This window comes from Salmo trutta, chromosome 11 (genome assembly GCF_901001165.1).
Source record: "Salmo trutta chromosome 11, fSalTru1.1, whole genome shotgun sequence".
Taxonomy (NCBI): domain Eukaryota; kingdom Metazoa; phylum Chordata; class Actinopteri; order Salmoniformes; family Salmonidae; genus Salmo; species Salmo trutta.
Genome location: NC_042967.1, coordinates 8,190,078 through 8,208,735, shown reverse-complemented (window position 1 = coordinate 8,208,735; position 18,658 = coordinate 8,190,078). Strand labels below are relative to the sequence as shown.

Sequence of the window (18,658 nt, the reverse complement as noted above, 5' to 3'; positions counted from 1 at the left end):
GTGGTACTCAGTAATGTGTTGATTTTCCTCAAATATAACACTTTGTATTCAGGACAAAAATGACTTTTTTTGTTTGTTGCAGGATTACTTTAGTGCGTTGTTGCAAACAGGATGCATGATTTGAAATATTTTTATTCTGTACAGGCTTCCTTTTCACTCTGTCAATTAGGTTAGTATTGTGGAGTAACTACAATGTTGTTGATCCATCCTCAGTTTTCCATCGATCACAGCCATTAAACTCTGTAATTGGCCTGATGGTGAAATCCCTGAGTGTTTTCCTTCCTCTCCGGCAACTGAGTTTGGGATAGGGGGCAGTATTTTCACGTCCGGATGAAAAGCGTGCCCAAAGTAAACTGCCTGCTACTCAGGCCCAGAGGCTAGGATATGCATATAATTGGTAGATTTTGATAGAAAACACTCTAAAGTTTCTAAAACTGGTAAAATAATGTCTGAGTATAACAGAACTTATTTGGCAGGCAAAACCCCGAGGACAAACCATCCAGGAATTTTTTGTTTTTGAGTTCACAATTGGTTTTCTATGGGAACCTAGATTTCTGTGGCACTTGGTTGCAGTTCGTATTGCTTCCACTAGATGTCAACAGTCTTTAGAAATTGGTTGATGTTTTTCTTTAGAGAAATGAAGAAGTACGGCTATTCAGAACGAGGGTCCAGACTAGTGTACTCTTGTTTGGGACGTGCGACCTGAAGCTTGCTCCACTTTAATTTTAGCCGCAATTGAACACAGCGTATTCCGTCTTACATTTTATTGATTATTTACGTTTTAAAATACCTAAAGTTGGATTAGGAAAGTTGTTTGAAAGGTTTGGACCAAGATTACAGGTAACTTATTCGAGAAATGGTAGTCATGGTGGGCGAGTTGGAACCGGTGTTTTTCTGAATCAAACGCACCAAATAAATTGACATTTTGGAGATATAACGACGGAATTAATCGAACAAAAGAACCATTTGTGATGTTTATGGGACATATTGGAGTGCCAACAGAAGAAGCTCTTCAAAGGTAAGGCATGAATTATATCGTTATTTCTGAGTTTTGTGTCGCGTCTGGTGGGTTGAAATACGATTGTCATGTGTTTGTTTGATGGGGTGCTGTCCTCAGATAATCGCATGGTTTGCTTTCGCCGTAAAGCCTTTTTGAAATCTGACACGGTGGCTGGATTAACAAGAAGTTAAGCTTTAATTTGGTGTATTGCACTTGTGATTGTATGAAAGTTAAATATTTATAATAATTATTTTTTGTATTTCGCGCTCTGCCATTTCACCGGATGTTGTGGAAACGTTCCGCTAGCGGAACCCCCAGCCGTAACAGGTTTTAAGAACGACGCTTGGATCTTTGTAGTAACTGGGTGTACACCATCCAAAGTGTAATTAATAACTTCACCATGCTCAAAGGGATATTCAATGTCTGCTTTTTTTTTTACCCATCTACCAATAGGTGCCCTTCTTTGCGAGGTATTGGTAAACATCCCTTGTCTTTGTGGTTGAGTCGGTGTTTGAAATTCACTGCTCAACTGAGGGACCTTGATGATAATTCTATATGTGGGGTACAGAGATGAGGTAGTCATGTTAAACACTATCATTGTACACAGAGTAATCCATGCAATTTATTATGTACTCATGAACTTATTTAGGCTTGCCATAACAAAGGAGTTAAATACTTATTTGCTCAAGACATTCAGCTCTGATCCAATTCTGATCGGAGTAGTTGTTTGATTCTTTTTTTACTTGTCCATTTGGACATCTTAAATCTATATTCTACTTGTCCCAGTATTTTTTGACTATTTATTTTACTTTTCCCAGACGAGGACAAGCGTTAATGAGCAACTGCCCCTAAAAAGCAACTAATCCATTTGAAAACAGCCGATGTGGTATTGATATGTGTCAGAAACATTTATTCTTGTGTCAAAATTGACTACAGTGTAAGTAGGATCATTTTGGTCATAAAGTCAGTCTCGTCTAAAACGGAGTTTAGATCCTCATCTTTAAAATGTATTTAAAATGTTAAATCTTTTCACCTTTTGGTCTTAATTTAAGATTATGGTTAGGCAAAAGTTTAGCATTGTGGTAAAGGTTAGGTTTAAAATGACATTTTAATAAGATAAATTGTAGCAATAGGCTGGGTTTCTGACTTTGCGGCTGTGGTAACGACCTAGAATTAGCTTGACCCAAGTTCCTACCCTTGTGACACAGACGGCTTCATCAACAACGGTAACGTGTGTTATGTAAAAAGTTGTATAACAAAAATACCCGATTTGATAAACTAGTTGGTTAATTACCCAGCCAAGCAGATACAAGTAGTAGATCATTTTGGTTGTGAATTGAATTATCAAAAGCGTTGTCATTTCTTTATAACAAAATGCAATTAACCCCTTGGCTGTCTATCGTATCACCCTGTCACAGGCCTTCCCGGTCAACACCACCTCATAACATGAGGAAGTCAACTGTTTATAAGGATTGCCTGCTGCAGTTGTTTGAGAAATGTCCCGTTTGCAGCCGAACATCCAACATAGAGAAGACCAGCAAGGGGGCCCTCAGCATCCCTCGCTGTGAGTATTCCTATAAAAACGGAACAGGGAGGACACTTGAATCAGGTTGGTCAAAACAGTTTAGAGATTTTTTCCCCAATTCACCATCATAACCTAGCCTGGTGGAACCAGCCTGATCGCTGCGTGTACCATTCTATTTCACTTCACATATCATGATATCTGAAGTGAAATAGAAAGGTGAACACAGCGGTCAGGTTGGTTCCACCGTGCTAATCATAACCTCCATTGATAATGTAATCAGTGCTCTGCGTGTGTTTGTATCAGTGGAGGCTGCTGAGTGGAGGATGACTCATAATAATGGCTGGAACGGCGCGAATGGAATCGCATCAAACGCATGGAAACCATGTGTTTGATGTATTTGATACAATTCCACTGATTCCGCTCCAGCTGTTACCATGAACACGTCCTCTCCAATTAACGTGCCACCAACCTCCTGTGGTTTGTATGTGACCGACCAGTATTTTGATGAGGGTCCAGGAGCTGATCTACGCTGGCAAAGACCTCACCTCCAGCCTCACCTCGTTTGCTCAACAACGATTGTCGATGGGTAGACAAGAATTAGGTAGGTTTAGTCTGACCTGTTCAAACTTCAACATAGTACCTACCTGCGTGTCAGATATCACCTATCCTAACTACCATTGGTAATAGAACAGTGACTATGTATGTGTTCACAGAAACATCTATGAAGGCAGCACATGGAGACTTGCAAGACGATGTGATGGAGTCCAGACTAACAGACAGGCTTGATACTGACGTCTCTGAATGGAGAGAGACCTGGCACTCGGCATAAAAATGTTTCTAGACAATTTTTACTTGTATTGTCTTTTTTTTATTATTGAATTGAATGCTATCAGTCAATATGTGGAGGGAGAAACCCTGTGTATTCTGCACCAGGATCAGGGCACTCCTGTTGTATACGGGACACCACACAGGAAGGTATGACCACTAACATGTTTGCCAAGGCAGCCCCATTGCCACCAGACAAAATGCAGATAGGCAGAGTATCAGTATTGGCTGGGAATGACAATGAAAAGGTCAAAGGTCCACACTGTTATATTAGCAGAACACTGCTTCTATGGTATTATGTAAAGGGTTGTTTATTCTACATGGACCCATTACGACATTTGAAAGTTATCAAGATACTTAGTTTAGAATATTTACATAAGTTTAGCAATCACATTCTTGTCGTGTTTTGTTCACACTTTAGGCTACTGACCTATTCAAAGCTTCCTTCGGCATCCCACTATACATCTGCCTATAGTTTTTGAACTCAACAAGCAGGAGGTTGGTTTGTTTGTTGTGATTGCGAGGGGGGGGGGCTGCAGGTAGCAAGGACACACCCAAGAAACACCCACATAAAAATACACCCCCAAGCCAACTTGCATTCGGCTTCTGTCATGGCCGCCAGCATTTCTTGGGGAGTAAGCCAAAGAGCGAGGCGAAATCTGTGGGTGCAATTCCCCCTAAATGTCGAGCTCTGATTTACTACGACTTTGATATGTGGTTCTCACCCAGCCATTTTAAGATTAATTAACTAATTGTAAGTCGCTCTGGATAAGAGCATCTGCTAAATTACTTAAATGTAATGTCTCGGCTAAAACTCTGCATTAACTTGATACTATTAATGAGAAAATGAATGGAGTGTATCTGGGGGAAAAATAAATAGTAGTTGAATGGTAGTAATGAAATAGGCATTTCTGAACATCATATAGCAGAGTACAAACACAATATATAACAGTCTTTTTAAGCTTATATACTATGTATAAAACATTAGGAATACTCATTCTTTCCTTGACAAACTGACCAGGTGAAAGCTATGACTCCTTACTTAAATACACATCAATCAGTGTAGATGAAGGGGAGGAGACAGGTCAAAGAATAATTTTCAAGCCTCAAGACATGGATTGTGTATGTGCGCCATTGAGGGTCAATGGGAAAGACGAATTGAAGCTGTTCCTAATGTTTTGTACACTTAGTGTATGCCTTATACATCACACAACGTCTGTATGCAATATTCTACCCAGGAATAGTAAACACTGAAATCTGTTAGTCTCGTTATTCCAAATGCATCTGTGGATCTTTAAAAAAAAAAAAAAAAAAAAGATATTTGTCTTTATGCAGGGTTTGATCTAAATGTCAGAAGCTATCGAGTGGAATGGTTATTTTCTATGTTATTAGAGTAGAATGTTTTTTCTGCTGGTGTAGCCTGAGGTAGCTCCTCTCTGAGAACCTCTTCCCGCAGTGTGTACAGGCAAATGGTCTCTCTCCCTTATGGACCTTCAGGTGCATCTTCAGGTTGCCAGCCAGAGAGAACCTCTTCTCACACTGGGGGCAGCTGAAGGGTTTCTCCCCTGTGTGGACCCTCTGGTGTCTCTTCAGGTCACCAGACTGGGAAAACCTCTTCTCACACTGGGGGCAGCTGAAGGGTTTCACCCCTGTGTGGACCCTCTGGTGGATCTCCACCTTCTGGGGGCAGCTGAAGCCTTTGTTGCAGAACATGCAGAAGAACCGTTTATCTTGACTATTGCCTGAAGTTGGTACCCCTCCCCACACCTTGGCCCTTTGGTCCTCTGAGTTCAATACCTGATCAAAAAGGACACAGCCATGTGAATCGGAAGGTGCCATTGATGTGGACACTGGGTCGCGGTCCCTGAAAGCGTGTAAAGGGGAGTTGGTGGCGACATTTTGATTTGTCTCTAAGATTCCCCTGTAATCTAAGAAATCTCTGCCTTGCGAGTGTCCTTCTACATTCCATGTCAGAGGAGCGTCACCCTCCACTTTCACAGACACCTCATCTACCACTGTAACCTCCCCTTTCTTATCTAGGCACCCTTCAGAGTATACATTACTATTGTACCCGTTCCAGTACCCTCTAGACAGATCAGTCTGTGTCTCTAAACCCAAGGATATGTTGCCAGGGTCCATCTCTGTAGAGTAAGAACAAGACGGATCATCACCGCCAGAGTGTAACGCGTCACCATCTCCACGGGAATAAACCATCCTCTGGCTCTGGTGAAATACCGGTAAATACTCTGAGCCAGGAGCAGGAGGACAGCCCAGTTTCCCCAGTCTGTCTGGGTCTGATCTGTGGTCAGATCCTGTGTGTAAGAGCCTCTGTGTTACAGTTAAAGTCTCGGTGTCTGTCTCTGACTTGAGGACGGCGTTCGGCGCTCCACTGACCTCCGTGATGCTGCATCCGGTCCTGGGCTGTGGCGAGGAGGCAGTCGTGAGGTCCCCCGTGGCTACAGGAGGTGCCACTGTAGCCACTGCTCCAGTCTGGATGTCTCCGCTGTGCCATGGGTCCTCTGCTTCAGTCCTCTCCTTCTTGACCAGAGACGATCCTTCAGGACCTGCAGGCTCTGCATCTGCAGACTGACACAAGAGAGGTTATTATTGCTACATCAGTTGAATTGGATAACAATGTTGTAGAGAAGTCTCACAAGCTCCCCTATGGCTGATAAATTAGGATGTACATGTAAGCAAATTGGGATATGGGATATCTATATGTGGGATATGTTCCGGGATTCATCTAATAGCATTCAGGAGTCGTCTCCACAGTGGCCATACAAACGTATCCAAACCAAAAAAAACATTGATTACATACAATATCTGCGCTGGGATAAAGGCTAGAGCTACTGCTTACATGGATGGGACAAGGACGCATACAAGAAAGCCCGCTACGAGCTTGGATGAGACATTAAACATGCAAAAGGACAATATAGGAGGAAGGTGGAATCCTATTACACCGTCTCCAGTGCTCGTCGTATGTGGCAGGGCTCGCAAATGATTACGGATTACAAAGGGAAACCCAGCTGTGAAACACCCAGTGATGCAGAACTTCCAAAAGAGCTAAATACCTTTTATGCTCGCGTCGAGGAATACAACACTGAGTCTTGTGTGAAAGCCCCAGTTGTTCCAGATGACTGATTGATCTCGCTCTTTGTTGCTGATGTGAGCAAAACTTTTAAAACAGGTCAACAGTCGCAAGGCCTCCGGGCCAGACGGAATACCAGGGTGTATTCTCAAAGCATGCGCAGACCAGTTTACAAGTGTCTTCAGACATTTTCATTCCCAGTCTGTAATCCCATCATGTTTCAAGCTGACCACCATTGTCTCTGTTCCCAAGAACTCTAAGGTTACCTGCCTAAATGACTACCGCCCTGTAGCACTCACATCTGTAATTATGAAGTGCTTTAAAAGGCTGGCCATGACACACATAAACACCATCATCCCAGAACACCTGGACCCACTCCAATTCACATACCGCCCCAACAGATCCACAGATGACGCAATCTCAATTGCACTTCACACTGACGTCTCTCACCTGAACAAGATGGGAAATAACTATGTGAGAATGTGGTTCATAGACTACAGCTCAGCGTTCAACAACATAGTCCCCTCCAAGATAATCCCCAAGCTGGGGACCCTGGGACTAGAGACCATCATGGGTCTAAAAAGTTGGACCCTTTCCGAATTGGACCTGGGGCTTTTCCATCCAGACTTGATATGCATAAATTATTTTTTAATATAAAGACCCATTCCGAACTAATAGCTGTCATAGCTAGGTTATTTATCATCCAATAGGATTTCATAGTGGCTACCTGTCTTGACTGCATCAAACCGGGAGAAGCTAGTTGCAGCCTAGCTAGCTAGGTTGCAGCCTAGCTAGCTAGGTTGCATGCGCTTTCCCATCCTACAGTTACAAACAAAAACAACTCCATTCAGAATATAAATTACAGCCTACCTGTTGGCTCTTGGTCATTGTAGCCTATCCTTGTCCTTCAACTTTTAATTCCATCTTTTATTGATTAGATGACTCCTAACTTTTGCCCCACACAGAGAGACTATGACTGTAACCTATTGCCGCTTTGATGACTTATGTTTGACCAACAAGTTACATGCGCCACCTTCGTGAAAAGCAAAGAGCAGATGCATACATTTCTCTCTCTCTCTACCACAGCAGTCACGTTTGGATCCTTCCAGACAAGTCAGGTAAAATTAGACATACCCGAGACCTGTGACAATTTCAGACCCGACCCAGACCAGTGACATTATTTAGAATTCTGGATCTCGACCCGCTCGGGTGTTCAGGTACAGGTGGATCCGTGATGACCTCTACCTGGAACTGAACACCTTCCTCTGCAACTGGATCCTGGCCTTCCTGACGGGCCAGCCCCATGAGATGAGGGTAGGCAACAACACCTCTGCCACGCTGACTCTCAACACGGGGGCCCCTCAGGGGTGTGTGCTTAGTCCCCTCCTGTACTCCCTGTTCACGACTCCGACACCATCATCAAGTTTGCTGACGACACGACAGTGGTAGGCCTGATCACTGACGGCGATGAGAATAACCTACAGGGAGGTTAGAGACTTAGCGGTGTGGTGCTAGGACAACAACCTCTCCCTCAACGTCAGCAAAAGCAAGGAACTGATAATAAACTACAGGAGAAAGAGGGTAGAGCACGCCCCACCCACCCACATCGACGGGCCATAGTGGAGCGGGTCGAGAGCTTCAAATTCCTTGGCGTCCACATCACTAACGACTTGACATGGTCCACGACAGCGCGTCTTCCCCCTCAGGAGACTTAGAAGATTTGGCATGACCGGAAAGCGCTACAGAGGGTGGTGCGGACAGCCCAGTACATCACCTGGGCCGTGCTCCCTTCCATCCAGAACCTCTATATCAGGCTGTGTCAGAAGGCGGCCCGAAATATTGCCAAAGACACCAGCCACCCGAGCCATAGTCTGTAAACGGTACCAGAGCATCGGCTCTTGAACCAACAGGCTCAGCGATACCGTAGCTTCTACCCCCAAGCCACAAGACTGCTAAATAGCCATAAGAGTGCTAAATAGTTAATTAATTGGTTACCGGACTATCTTGCACTGACTCTATGTACACTCACGAGACTATACAATGGAGACCGAAATTATTGGAAACCTTGATAAAAATGAGCAATAAATAAATAATTCAAATACTGAGCTCTATTGTATGCTACAAAAAAAACTGAAATTATATTATACTAATAAAATTGCTTGGAGAAAGAGATTGTTTAACAAGTAATATTTTTTTCTTAAAAAGGTAAGGGTTAAAATGAACACCCCTAAAGATTCTTAGAAATAAAGTAGTCACAAGTTTAGTATTTAGTCCCATATTCCTAGCAAACAATTACTACATGAAGCTTGTGACCCTACATACTTGCTGCAGGCATTTGCAGTTAGTTTTGGTTGTGTTTCAGATTATTTTGTGCCCAATAGAAATGAATGGTAAATAATGTATTGTCATTTTGGAGTCACATTCATTGTAAATAAGAATATACTATGTTATTAAACACTTCTAGATTTATGTGGATGTTACCAGGATTCTCTGAGCAATTGTATTAGTATAAAATAATATAATTTCCCCCACAAACAATGTTGCAGACAATACAGCTCAGTATTTGAAAGAAAAGTTTTTTTTATAGTCATTATTGCTCATCTTTATCAAGGGTGTCAATCATTTCAGACCCCAATGTAAATACACACACTCAAACTAAAACTGACACTCACAAGCACCAAGTTAATGACAACATTTTACACGTATCATATGCTGCTGCTACTCTATTCTCTTATTATCATTATCTCTCCTGATGCCGTGTCTCTTTACCCCGCCATCATGTACATACTACACCTCAAATATCTTGTACCTGCACACTGATCTGGTATTGGTACTCCCTGTATATAGCTCCATTCTTGCATATTATACTCTCTTGTGTTACTATTTTCATGGTAAAGTCTACACCCGTTGTATTAGGCGCATGTAATAAATAAAATGTTTTTTGATTTTAATAGCTGAGTGGACCCTTTGAAATAAACAGGCCACATTTGATGTACTGTAATTTCTAAATGTTACACTATTAAACTAACCTCTATCACGATAACATGCTGGGTTGAAGTTCCACTCCCCTCATCAACAGTGATTGGTTGATCATCTCTCCATGTATTGTGTCCCGCCGGCTTCACAGAGCTCCTGTGGCCTCCAGTGAGTTGTCCTTCACCTGAGAGAGTGATTGGGGATAAAGAGGTGGTTAGGTTAGCTACTGTCAATGCTCAACTCTATATTGTAGACTATTGACACCGTCTACAATTGGCAAGGATGCAAGATAACACTTCTCATAACTTCTTGATATACTATTGATTATGTTCCATGCATCACATTCTTTTTATTTAGTATGACAATAGGAATATCAGTAAATCAAGAATCTGGTTAGAATTTGATACTGGCCATCCCCAAATCTGGCTTCCCTACTTCTTACTTAAACTGCATACTAATCATACTATTTAGAAAGTACTGTTCAGTAAAAACGAATGCCATAAACAACAAATACCGATTTACTAGGTTCATCCATATTGTCAATGCTTCATCTAATGCGCAATTGCGCTGTTCTCCGCCATTCATTCATTTTGGTAGCACATCCCATATTTGATTATCAGCTATTTTTGCCTACTAAAATGCCTACTATTTATAAGATGTTATGTGACGAGACAAACAATGGACGCTATGCGAGAGGTCTATACTAAACAAAAATAGAAAAACGCAAAATGCAACAATTTCTAAGATTTTACTGATTTACAGTTCATATAAGGAAATCAGTAAATTGAAATAAATTCATTAGGCCCTAATCTACGGATTTCACATGACTGTGAATACAGATATGCATCTGTTGGTCTCTGCTCTGCCGAGTCTGTATTGTGCAAGCCGGGAATTTTGTGATTGATGTTTAATTTTAATTTTTTCAAGTGTAAACTACCAGAATTTAGTGGCTACAGGCATACAATCAATAAAAGCTAAATACCTGTGAATTTAAAATGTGTCCCATCCATCTTGCTGTGCAGGTGGCTAGCAGGAAGCTCACTCTGTCTGAGCCTAGGCTAATTATTTGCTGGAAACGGTGCAGTTTACCCTCCCATCACTAGAGTAACTCATCAAGACCAAACATAACATTACAATGTAACCCATCTCAGGTGTAGCACAACCTTAAAAGTAAGCTGTGTTTTTAGACTTGTAGGGCAACCTTCTGCGTTACAGTTCAGACTTAGTGAGAAATGTGTGTCTGTGTTAGGCTGTGTGTGTGTGTGTTGGTGAGGAAGTTTGTGTATGTGTGGGCTGTGTGTGTGTGTGTGTGTGGGTGGCACGGCACAGCTTAGGGCATATTATTTGACACTCTAGGCCTAATCAGTTAGACCTAATCAGTTAGGCTACTGAATAGAACATAACTGTGCTATATAGACTAACTCTTACTAACTGGTAAATAGTTAACCTGATTTTCTTTCAGGATTATGTAATCCCAATTATATGTACTCTTATTACCCCTGGTGTGGCATCTTACTCCGTAGTGTAAACATTCTTAAATACTAATGCATACAGCACTGTACACTATGTATATAACCTGTTACCAATGCTGCTACTGCTCATCATGTTTGCACTGTTACTGTACACTTATGACCATATAAGTCACCCTTGCTGCACAATGTACCATATTAATGCACCTACATACTGATATTTGATGAGAGAGCGAGATGCCCACGATGGGGTGTATAATATGTATAAAATGTGTATAATATGTATAAACTGAAGGTAGAAGCCTAAGTGCTATTGTTTATTAGTTTACACCAACTGGGGGAGGGGTGGTAGGGTTTGCAGGAAATAATAAAGGTATATTCTAAAAAAAAAGTGTGCATATATATATATATATATACATACATACACACACACACACCAAAAAAATATGGGGGATTGGAAATGATGCAGACAATTACATTGATGGAAGCAACAATCAATCTATCCTCAATATTAAGGCTGATCCATCCCTTAAAAAAATAATAATAATATACACCGTGTTTACAAAACATTAAGAACACCTTCATAATATTGAGTTGCATCATTAGACAAAATGTGTTGAAATTAGGAATCCAGACAGGTGATTTGGTGTCATTGGCTTCTTACAGGCTCCTTACAGGAACAATCGGCTTTTACGCAGCATACATGTTCATACGGAAGATCTACGCTGCCGTCAAAATCGACTGAGTTTGTTTTTGCTGCTGTGTTTTGCCAAATTTCAGTGGCTACAGGCATACAGGTGTCAAACTCATTCCATGGAGTGCAGAGTGTCTCCAGGTTTTTCCGCTACTCCCTTGTAATTAATTGATTGATTAATTAAGGTCACTAATTAGTATGGAATTCCCCACACCTGGTTGTTTAGGGCTTAATTGAAACCCCTGGACTAGGGATTAACCTTGACCAGTCCTCAACCTTTGAAAATCACTTGGAAAATAAGGTATTTTAGCAATAATAAGTCCTATCCTCATGAAATAAGGTGTTGTGATCCTGAGAAGCTTCTCTATAACATGGAATACAAAGTATAACACCAGAAACAGTTTAATTTTGACCCCTAACACCCTACTATTTACAACGAAAGTATGGGTATTCGGGAAAAATGGCTAGCGTGTCTCTGTGCAATAATATATTTTTCTTAATTGACCTGCTTGGTCAAATGAAGGTAAACATAAATAAAATATTGCAAGATAGCTTAATAAGCAGGGTAAGTATTGTATATTATCCAAAAACTGACCAAGACACAATTCTGGGTAACACATATCCAGAGGGTAACGGGGCGTTCTGCAAAATGTACCTCTTGCCATTCCTCTGTATCGGTCGAGGATCTTGACACTACTGGGACGGCTGGCGAGGACGCGCTCTCGTATTGTCCTCTCTGCGCGCTCCCGTGCCACCTTCAATTCCAGTAGCTGTAGTTTCCTCCGCAATCCCCTGTTTTCTTTTTGGCTTTGAGACATTTCCAAACGAAACACTGCATAGTCGTCGTCTACGACTTTACAGATCTCTGCCACGGCTGCATTCGCTAGCACCTCCATAATCGAGGCTATTTGAGTGTGAAAAACCATACCGTTAGCCATTGTTAACTAACGTTAGCAGCTAGCTAGCGTTACCTAGATAACATCTATCAACCAAGTCCTGTCTCCAACGCGAATTAAAGACTACCCGAGTTAAGTATGTGATGTTTTGCAGTCAAAATGAATCGCATTGAGTTCCAGGGTGTTAATAAATGTCTAAATAACAAAACAAAAACGCTAACGTAAACTGTTCTTGATCACTATTCACTTCCGTTTACTACTTATTTACATTTGTATTTTCGGATCGCAACCAACTGAAAGGTTCATACAACGCCACCTACTGTACTGGAGTGTGAGACCTCTTCACTAAACCTGAGCTGTGTTCGAATACTCAGCTACTAACCGCACTATTTGTGACTTGAATTGAGTATATAGTATGGATATAGTTAGTATGTCAAAAGTTCCCGAAAGTCGTACTAAATTCGCCAAATTACATGCAGTGGACACTTTCCGTGCTTTTAGGACCCATAATGCAGTTCTTCTGAAAATGAGCGTGGCTTCACGTTTTCAGATTTGAAGAGAATGGCGGAAAATATGCAGCCGAAGTTTGACGAAGGCGAATACAAATTCATTGTTTTAACTAATTATGACAAATTGTAAAAAATGTTGAGCAATGTAATGACTTTTAAAATAACTTACGTTACGTTGGCTGACAATTTGTTAGCTACACTATCCTTACAAACCGCATAGCATTAGAGCAGTAGGTACCGGTATGTTATAGCTATCTACCCAACGTTAGTTGGCTACTAATACGTCGAACTTGCCAGGCAGTGTTATTAACTACTACTCCGATTTCAGAGCATTCTCGCGCAGAATAACTGATGAATTTACGAATGCTCAACACTGGTTGAATATGGTCGGTGTCAGTAAACGTCTGCAAAAAAAGGTAATTCAATTGTTGCCAGCAGGACAGTTAGTAACCAACGCCCTAGATAACATGAAAATGGCCTAACCAGCTCTGCTAGGGCGAGTAAAATGGTCAGAGTGAGGTGTTATCTAGCTAGCCCCCCCTCCAAAAAAAGTGTTCTCTAGCTAGCCATCTGTTATGAGTGTAAGATGACACAGTGATGCCATCTGTTGGTAAATGTTAATTACTGCAACTCCAGTGTTTTACCGGTGTGCTTGGGATACCCGGATGTATTGCAATATACTGAACAGACTGGTTACTCGCATCAATGCCTCTGTCTCGTCATTTAACATTCAAACACCATCGTTAGCTTGGGTGCTTGAACGCGGTTGAATGCTCAGACCAACCCTACTCCTCGGCCAGAGCGTCCGGTGTGCGCTCTGAACGCTCCTAATTTATGAACGGACAATCTGACAACGCTCTGGATTTACGAACGCCCAGACCGCACTCTGGCATTGAATTTACAAACAACCGAAATCCTAAAATGTTTAGATAGCATAACAAAAGGTTGCATAACAACAGCATCAACTTCCGGTGGACAGGTGAAGCTCTAGTACGCTCAACTAGTTTGTTTACAGTATACTAACTAAAATGAACTAATAGTACACAGTATTTTAGTATGGGTATTCGAAAACAGATCTGGATTTCTAATAAAATAAATCCCTACAAACCTCACTGCTCCCAAACCCCCCACCAATCCCACCCTAATCAAATAAACTCTCCCTTTCTACATCATACATTCCACAAAATAATAATACATGTTAAACCGTTTCGTCTACCATACACACATTCCAGTACCATCTTACCCTATCAATTTCAAAGAGGAATTAAATCCTGTATGCCCAATATCATCCCATACATCATAACTGCCTCCCTTCTGTTCCCATTACAACACTGTCTCCGTACAGATTTCTTTGTAAAAATGTCTCCCCTTAAGACTTTTCATCCCCTTGCCTCTGCCAGCAATATAACCCATTTTCCCTAATCAATATTTACATTTCTCCTCTAATTAACTGCACCTGTATATCCACAATATGTTTCACTGCTTTTTTGCCATTATATCTACTATATCATTTAGTGGACATTCTCTCTTTCTCCCCTGACCCATCTGTCTATCGCCTCCTTTGAATTCCATGCTGTCACAGTTACCAGCCCTTTCAAGCTTAACATCCTTATCATTTATCGCCCTCCAGGTTCCCTTGGAGAGTTCATCAATGAGCTTGACGCCTTGATAAGTTCCTTTCCTGAGGATGGCTCACCTCTCACAGTTCTGGGTGACTAACCTCCCCACGTCTACCTTTGACTCATTCCTCTCTGCTTCCTTCTTTCCTCTCCTCTTTTGACCTCACCCTCTCACCTTCCCCCCCTACTCACAAGGCAGGCAATACGCTTGACCTCATCTTTACTAGATGCTGTTCTTCCACTAATCTCATTGCAACTCCCCTCCAAGTCTCCGACCACTACCTTGTATCCTTTTCCCTCTCGCTCTCATCCAACACTTCTCACTCTGCCCCTACTCGGATGGTATCGCGCCGTCCCAACCTTCGCTCTCTCTCCCCCGCTACTCTCTCCTCTTCCATCCTATCATCTCTTCCCTCTGCTCAAACCTTCTCCAACCTATCTCCTGATTCTGCCTCCTCAACCCTCCTCTCCTCCCTTTCTGCATCCTTTGACTCTCCATGTCCCCTATCCTCCAGGCCGGCTCGGTCCTCCCCTCCTGCTCCGTGGCTCGACGACTCATTGCGAGCTCACAGAACAGGGCTCCGGGCAGCCGAGCGGAAATGGAAGAAAACTCGCCTCCCTGCGGACCTGGCATCCTTTCACTCCCTCCTCTCTACATTTTCCTCTTCTGTCTCTGCTGCTAAAGCCACTTTCTACCACTCTAAATTCCAAGCATCTGCCTCTAACCCTAGGAAGCTTTTTGCCACCTTCTCCTCCCTCCTGAATCCTCCTCCTCCTCCCTCTCTGCGGATGACTTCGTCAACCATTTTGAAAAGAAGGTCGACGACATCCGATCCTCTTTTGCTAAGTCAAACGACACCGCTGGTCCTGCTCACACTGCCCTACCCTGTGCTTTGACCTCTTTCTCCCCTCTCTCTCCAGATGAAATCTCGCGTCTTGTGATGGCCGGCCGCCCAACAACCTGCCCGCTTGACCCTATCCCCTCCTCTCTTCTCCAGACCATTTCCGGAGACCTTCTCCCTTACCTCACCTCGCTCATCAACTAATCCTTGACCGCTGGCTACGTCCCTTCCGTCTTCAAGAGAGCGAGAGTTGCACCCCTTCTGAAAAAACCTACACTCGATCCCTCCGATGTCAACAACTACAGACCAGTATCCCTTCTTTCTTTTCTCTCCAAAACTCTTGAACGTGCCGTCCTTGGCCAGCTCTCCTGCTATCTCTCTCAGAATGACCTTCTTGATCCAAATCAGTCAGGTTTCAAGACTAGTCATTCAACTGAGACTGCTCTTCTCTGTGTCACGGAGGCGCTCCGCACTGCTAAAGCTAACTCTCTCTCCTCTGCTCTCATACTTCTAGACCTATCGGCTGCCTTTGATACTGTGAACCATCAGATCCTCCTCTCCACCCTCTCCGAGTTGGGCATCTCCGGCGCGGCCCACGCTTGGATTGCGTCCTACCTGACAGGTCGCTCCTATCAGGTGGCGTGGTGAGAATCTGTCTCCGCACCACGTGCTCTCACCACTGGTGTCCCCCAGGGCTCTGTTCTAGGCCCTCTCCTATTCTCACTATACACCAAGTCACTTGGCTCTGTCATATCCTCACATGGTCTCTCCTATCATTGCTATGCAGACGACACACAATTAATCTTCTCCTTTCCCCCTTCTGATAACCAGGTGGCGAATCGCATCTCTGCATGTCTGGCAAACATATCAGTGTGGATGACAGATCACCACCTCAAGCTGAACCTCGGCAAGACGGAGCTGCTCTTCCTCCCGGGGAAGGACTGCCCGTTCCATGATCTCGCCATCACGGTTGACAACTCCATTGTGTCCTCCTCCCAGAGTGCTAAGAACCTTGGCGTGATCCTGGACACCACCCTGTCGTTCTCAACTGACATCAAGGCGGTGACCCGTTCCTGTAGGTTCATGCTCTACAACATTTGCAGAGTACGACCCTGCCTCACACAGGAAGCGGCGCAGGTCCTAATCCAGGCACTTGTCATCTCCCGTCTGGATTACTGCAACTCGCTCTTGGCTGGGCTCCCTGCCTGTGCCATTAAACCCCTACAACTCATCCAGAACGCCGCAGCCCGTCTGGTGTTCAACCTTCCCAAGTTCTCTCACGTCACCCCGCTCCTCCGCTCTCTCCACTGGCTTCCAGTTGAAGCTTGCATCCGCTACAAGACCATGGTGCTTGCCTACGGAGCTGTGAGGGGAACGGCAACTCCGTACCTTCAGGCTCTGATCAGGCCCTACACCCAAACAAGGGCACTGCGTTCATCCACCTCTGGCCTGCTCGCCTCCCTACCTCTGAGGAAGTACAGTTCCCGCTCAGCCCAGTCAAAACTGTTCGCTGCTCTGGCACCCCAATGGTGGAACAAGCTCCCTCACGACGCCAGGACAGCGGAGTCAATCACCACCTTCCGGAGACACCTGAAACCCCACCTCTTTAAGGAATACCTAGGATAGGATAAAGTAATCCTTCTAACCCCCCCTCCCTAAAAGATTTAGATGCACTATTGTAAAGTGGTTGTTCCACTGGATATCATAAGGTGAATGCACCAATTTGTAAGTCGCTCTGGATAAGAGCGTCTGCTAAATGACGTAAATGTAAAATGTAAGTAACTGGGCGGCAGGTAGCCTAGTGGTTAGAGCGTTGCAAGATCGAATCCCCGAGTTGACAAGGTACAAATCTGTCGTTCTGCCCCTGAACAAGGCAGTTAACCCACTGTTCCTAGGCCATCATTGAAAATAAGAATTTGATCTTAACTGACTTGCCTAGTAAAATAAAAAATAAATAAAACTTCTGTATGGAATCCAACCAAACTGAATTTCAATACCATTTTTTTCTCTTTGTAACCCCAACAACAGCGTCACTACTTCTACCCATGAATCCTCTCGTTCTGACTTTTCAGATCTTAAACTACACAAAACTGATGCAGAGTCCCAACATATTACTACTCTTCTTGGTTGCACCTCTATCCATTGCAATCTCACAATTATCACAACCATTTCCATTGAATATACAGATAAATTACTTTATTTTCTTCAATCATGCTAAGATCAACATATAGTCTTGTATAAAACAACGGTGGCACATTTCCTATTGCCACAAATGGCCCAACAACAAAGGTCCCCGAGTCTATCAACCCTTTTCCCAATCTCTGGGGCTCCCTCTTTTGACATTGTTCATATTCCCAGCAGTCTTCCAATACTGCCAGCATAGTATCTACAGGCTATCTTAACTCGTCTAAGGGATAGTGGCATTTCTCAAGAATCTACTTGAGTGTAGTTTTAAAAGGCACCATCGCACATACTGTGTGCCCTCACTTGCATCAAAGCGCAACAGCAATGTAATAGCCGCTGAACCATATACAAAGCACCCATAGTCAATGGACGATCTTATCAAAGTATGATAAATATTCACTAAAGATTAGCATTAGCGCAACGACTGGAAGTTTATGGGTATCTACTAGCATGCTAGCAGATACAGATACCCATAGACTTCCAGTCGTTGCGCTAATCCTAATTTGCATTGGCTCGCGAAACTACCTCTAGCTTCCATCATCCTGAACAGAGATATAGAAATGGTATCCACAAGTTCATCTGATGCTGGGGAAGTAGATAAAGCGCCTCATAGCTAAAATCCCGAAGTATCCCTTTAACCTTAAAGAAAAACTCCACCCAAAAACAATATTTTGGTATTTGTTTCATTTGGTCCATTGTTGACATAGTCCCAAAATATGTTGCTTGTCAGCAATCAAATTATAAAATGTTTTGGTACTTTCAAAATACAGAAATCATCCTTGTATGATGCATTTTGCAAAAGTTAATCCAGAGATTCTTACCATCTAATGTTAGCTAAATGTGGAAATTAATAAATGATCTACATTTCTTTAAATTGACAATTCTGTGAACTGTCATTTGCAAGTTTTAAATTGACACAATACCTGTTAGCAATGGTGTCAGCTAGAGATGACGTGCAGGAGCTTGCAGGGATTTGTAGTTTTGTATGTCTACTTTGATGCTAATTAGCATTTTCGAATCAGTAAATAGAG

The 18,658-nt window shown here is 42.8% G+C and overlaps 1 protein-coding gene across 1 annotated transcript in view; it reads right to left on the bottom strand.

Annotated features, from left to right (window-relative positions):
• LOC115201896 (zinc finger protein 768-like) overlaps window positions 1–18,658 on the bottom strand; it is a 39,617-nt gene that overhangs the window by 8,111 nt on the left and 12,848 nt on the right. Inside the window, exons 2-3 of the mRNA XM_029765778.1 lie at window positions 9,468–9,598; window positions 5,745–5,936 (exon numbers count right to left, since the gene is read on the bottom strand). The gene's annotated coding sequence lies outside the window, so the exon portion shown is untranslated. The remainder of the gene's footprint in view (window positions 1–5,744; window positions 5,937–9,467; window positions 9,599–18,658) is intronic.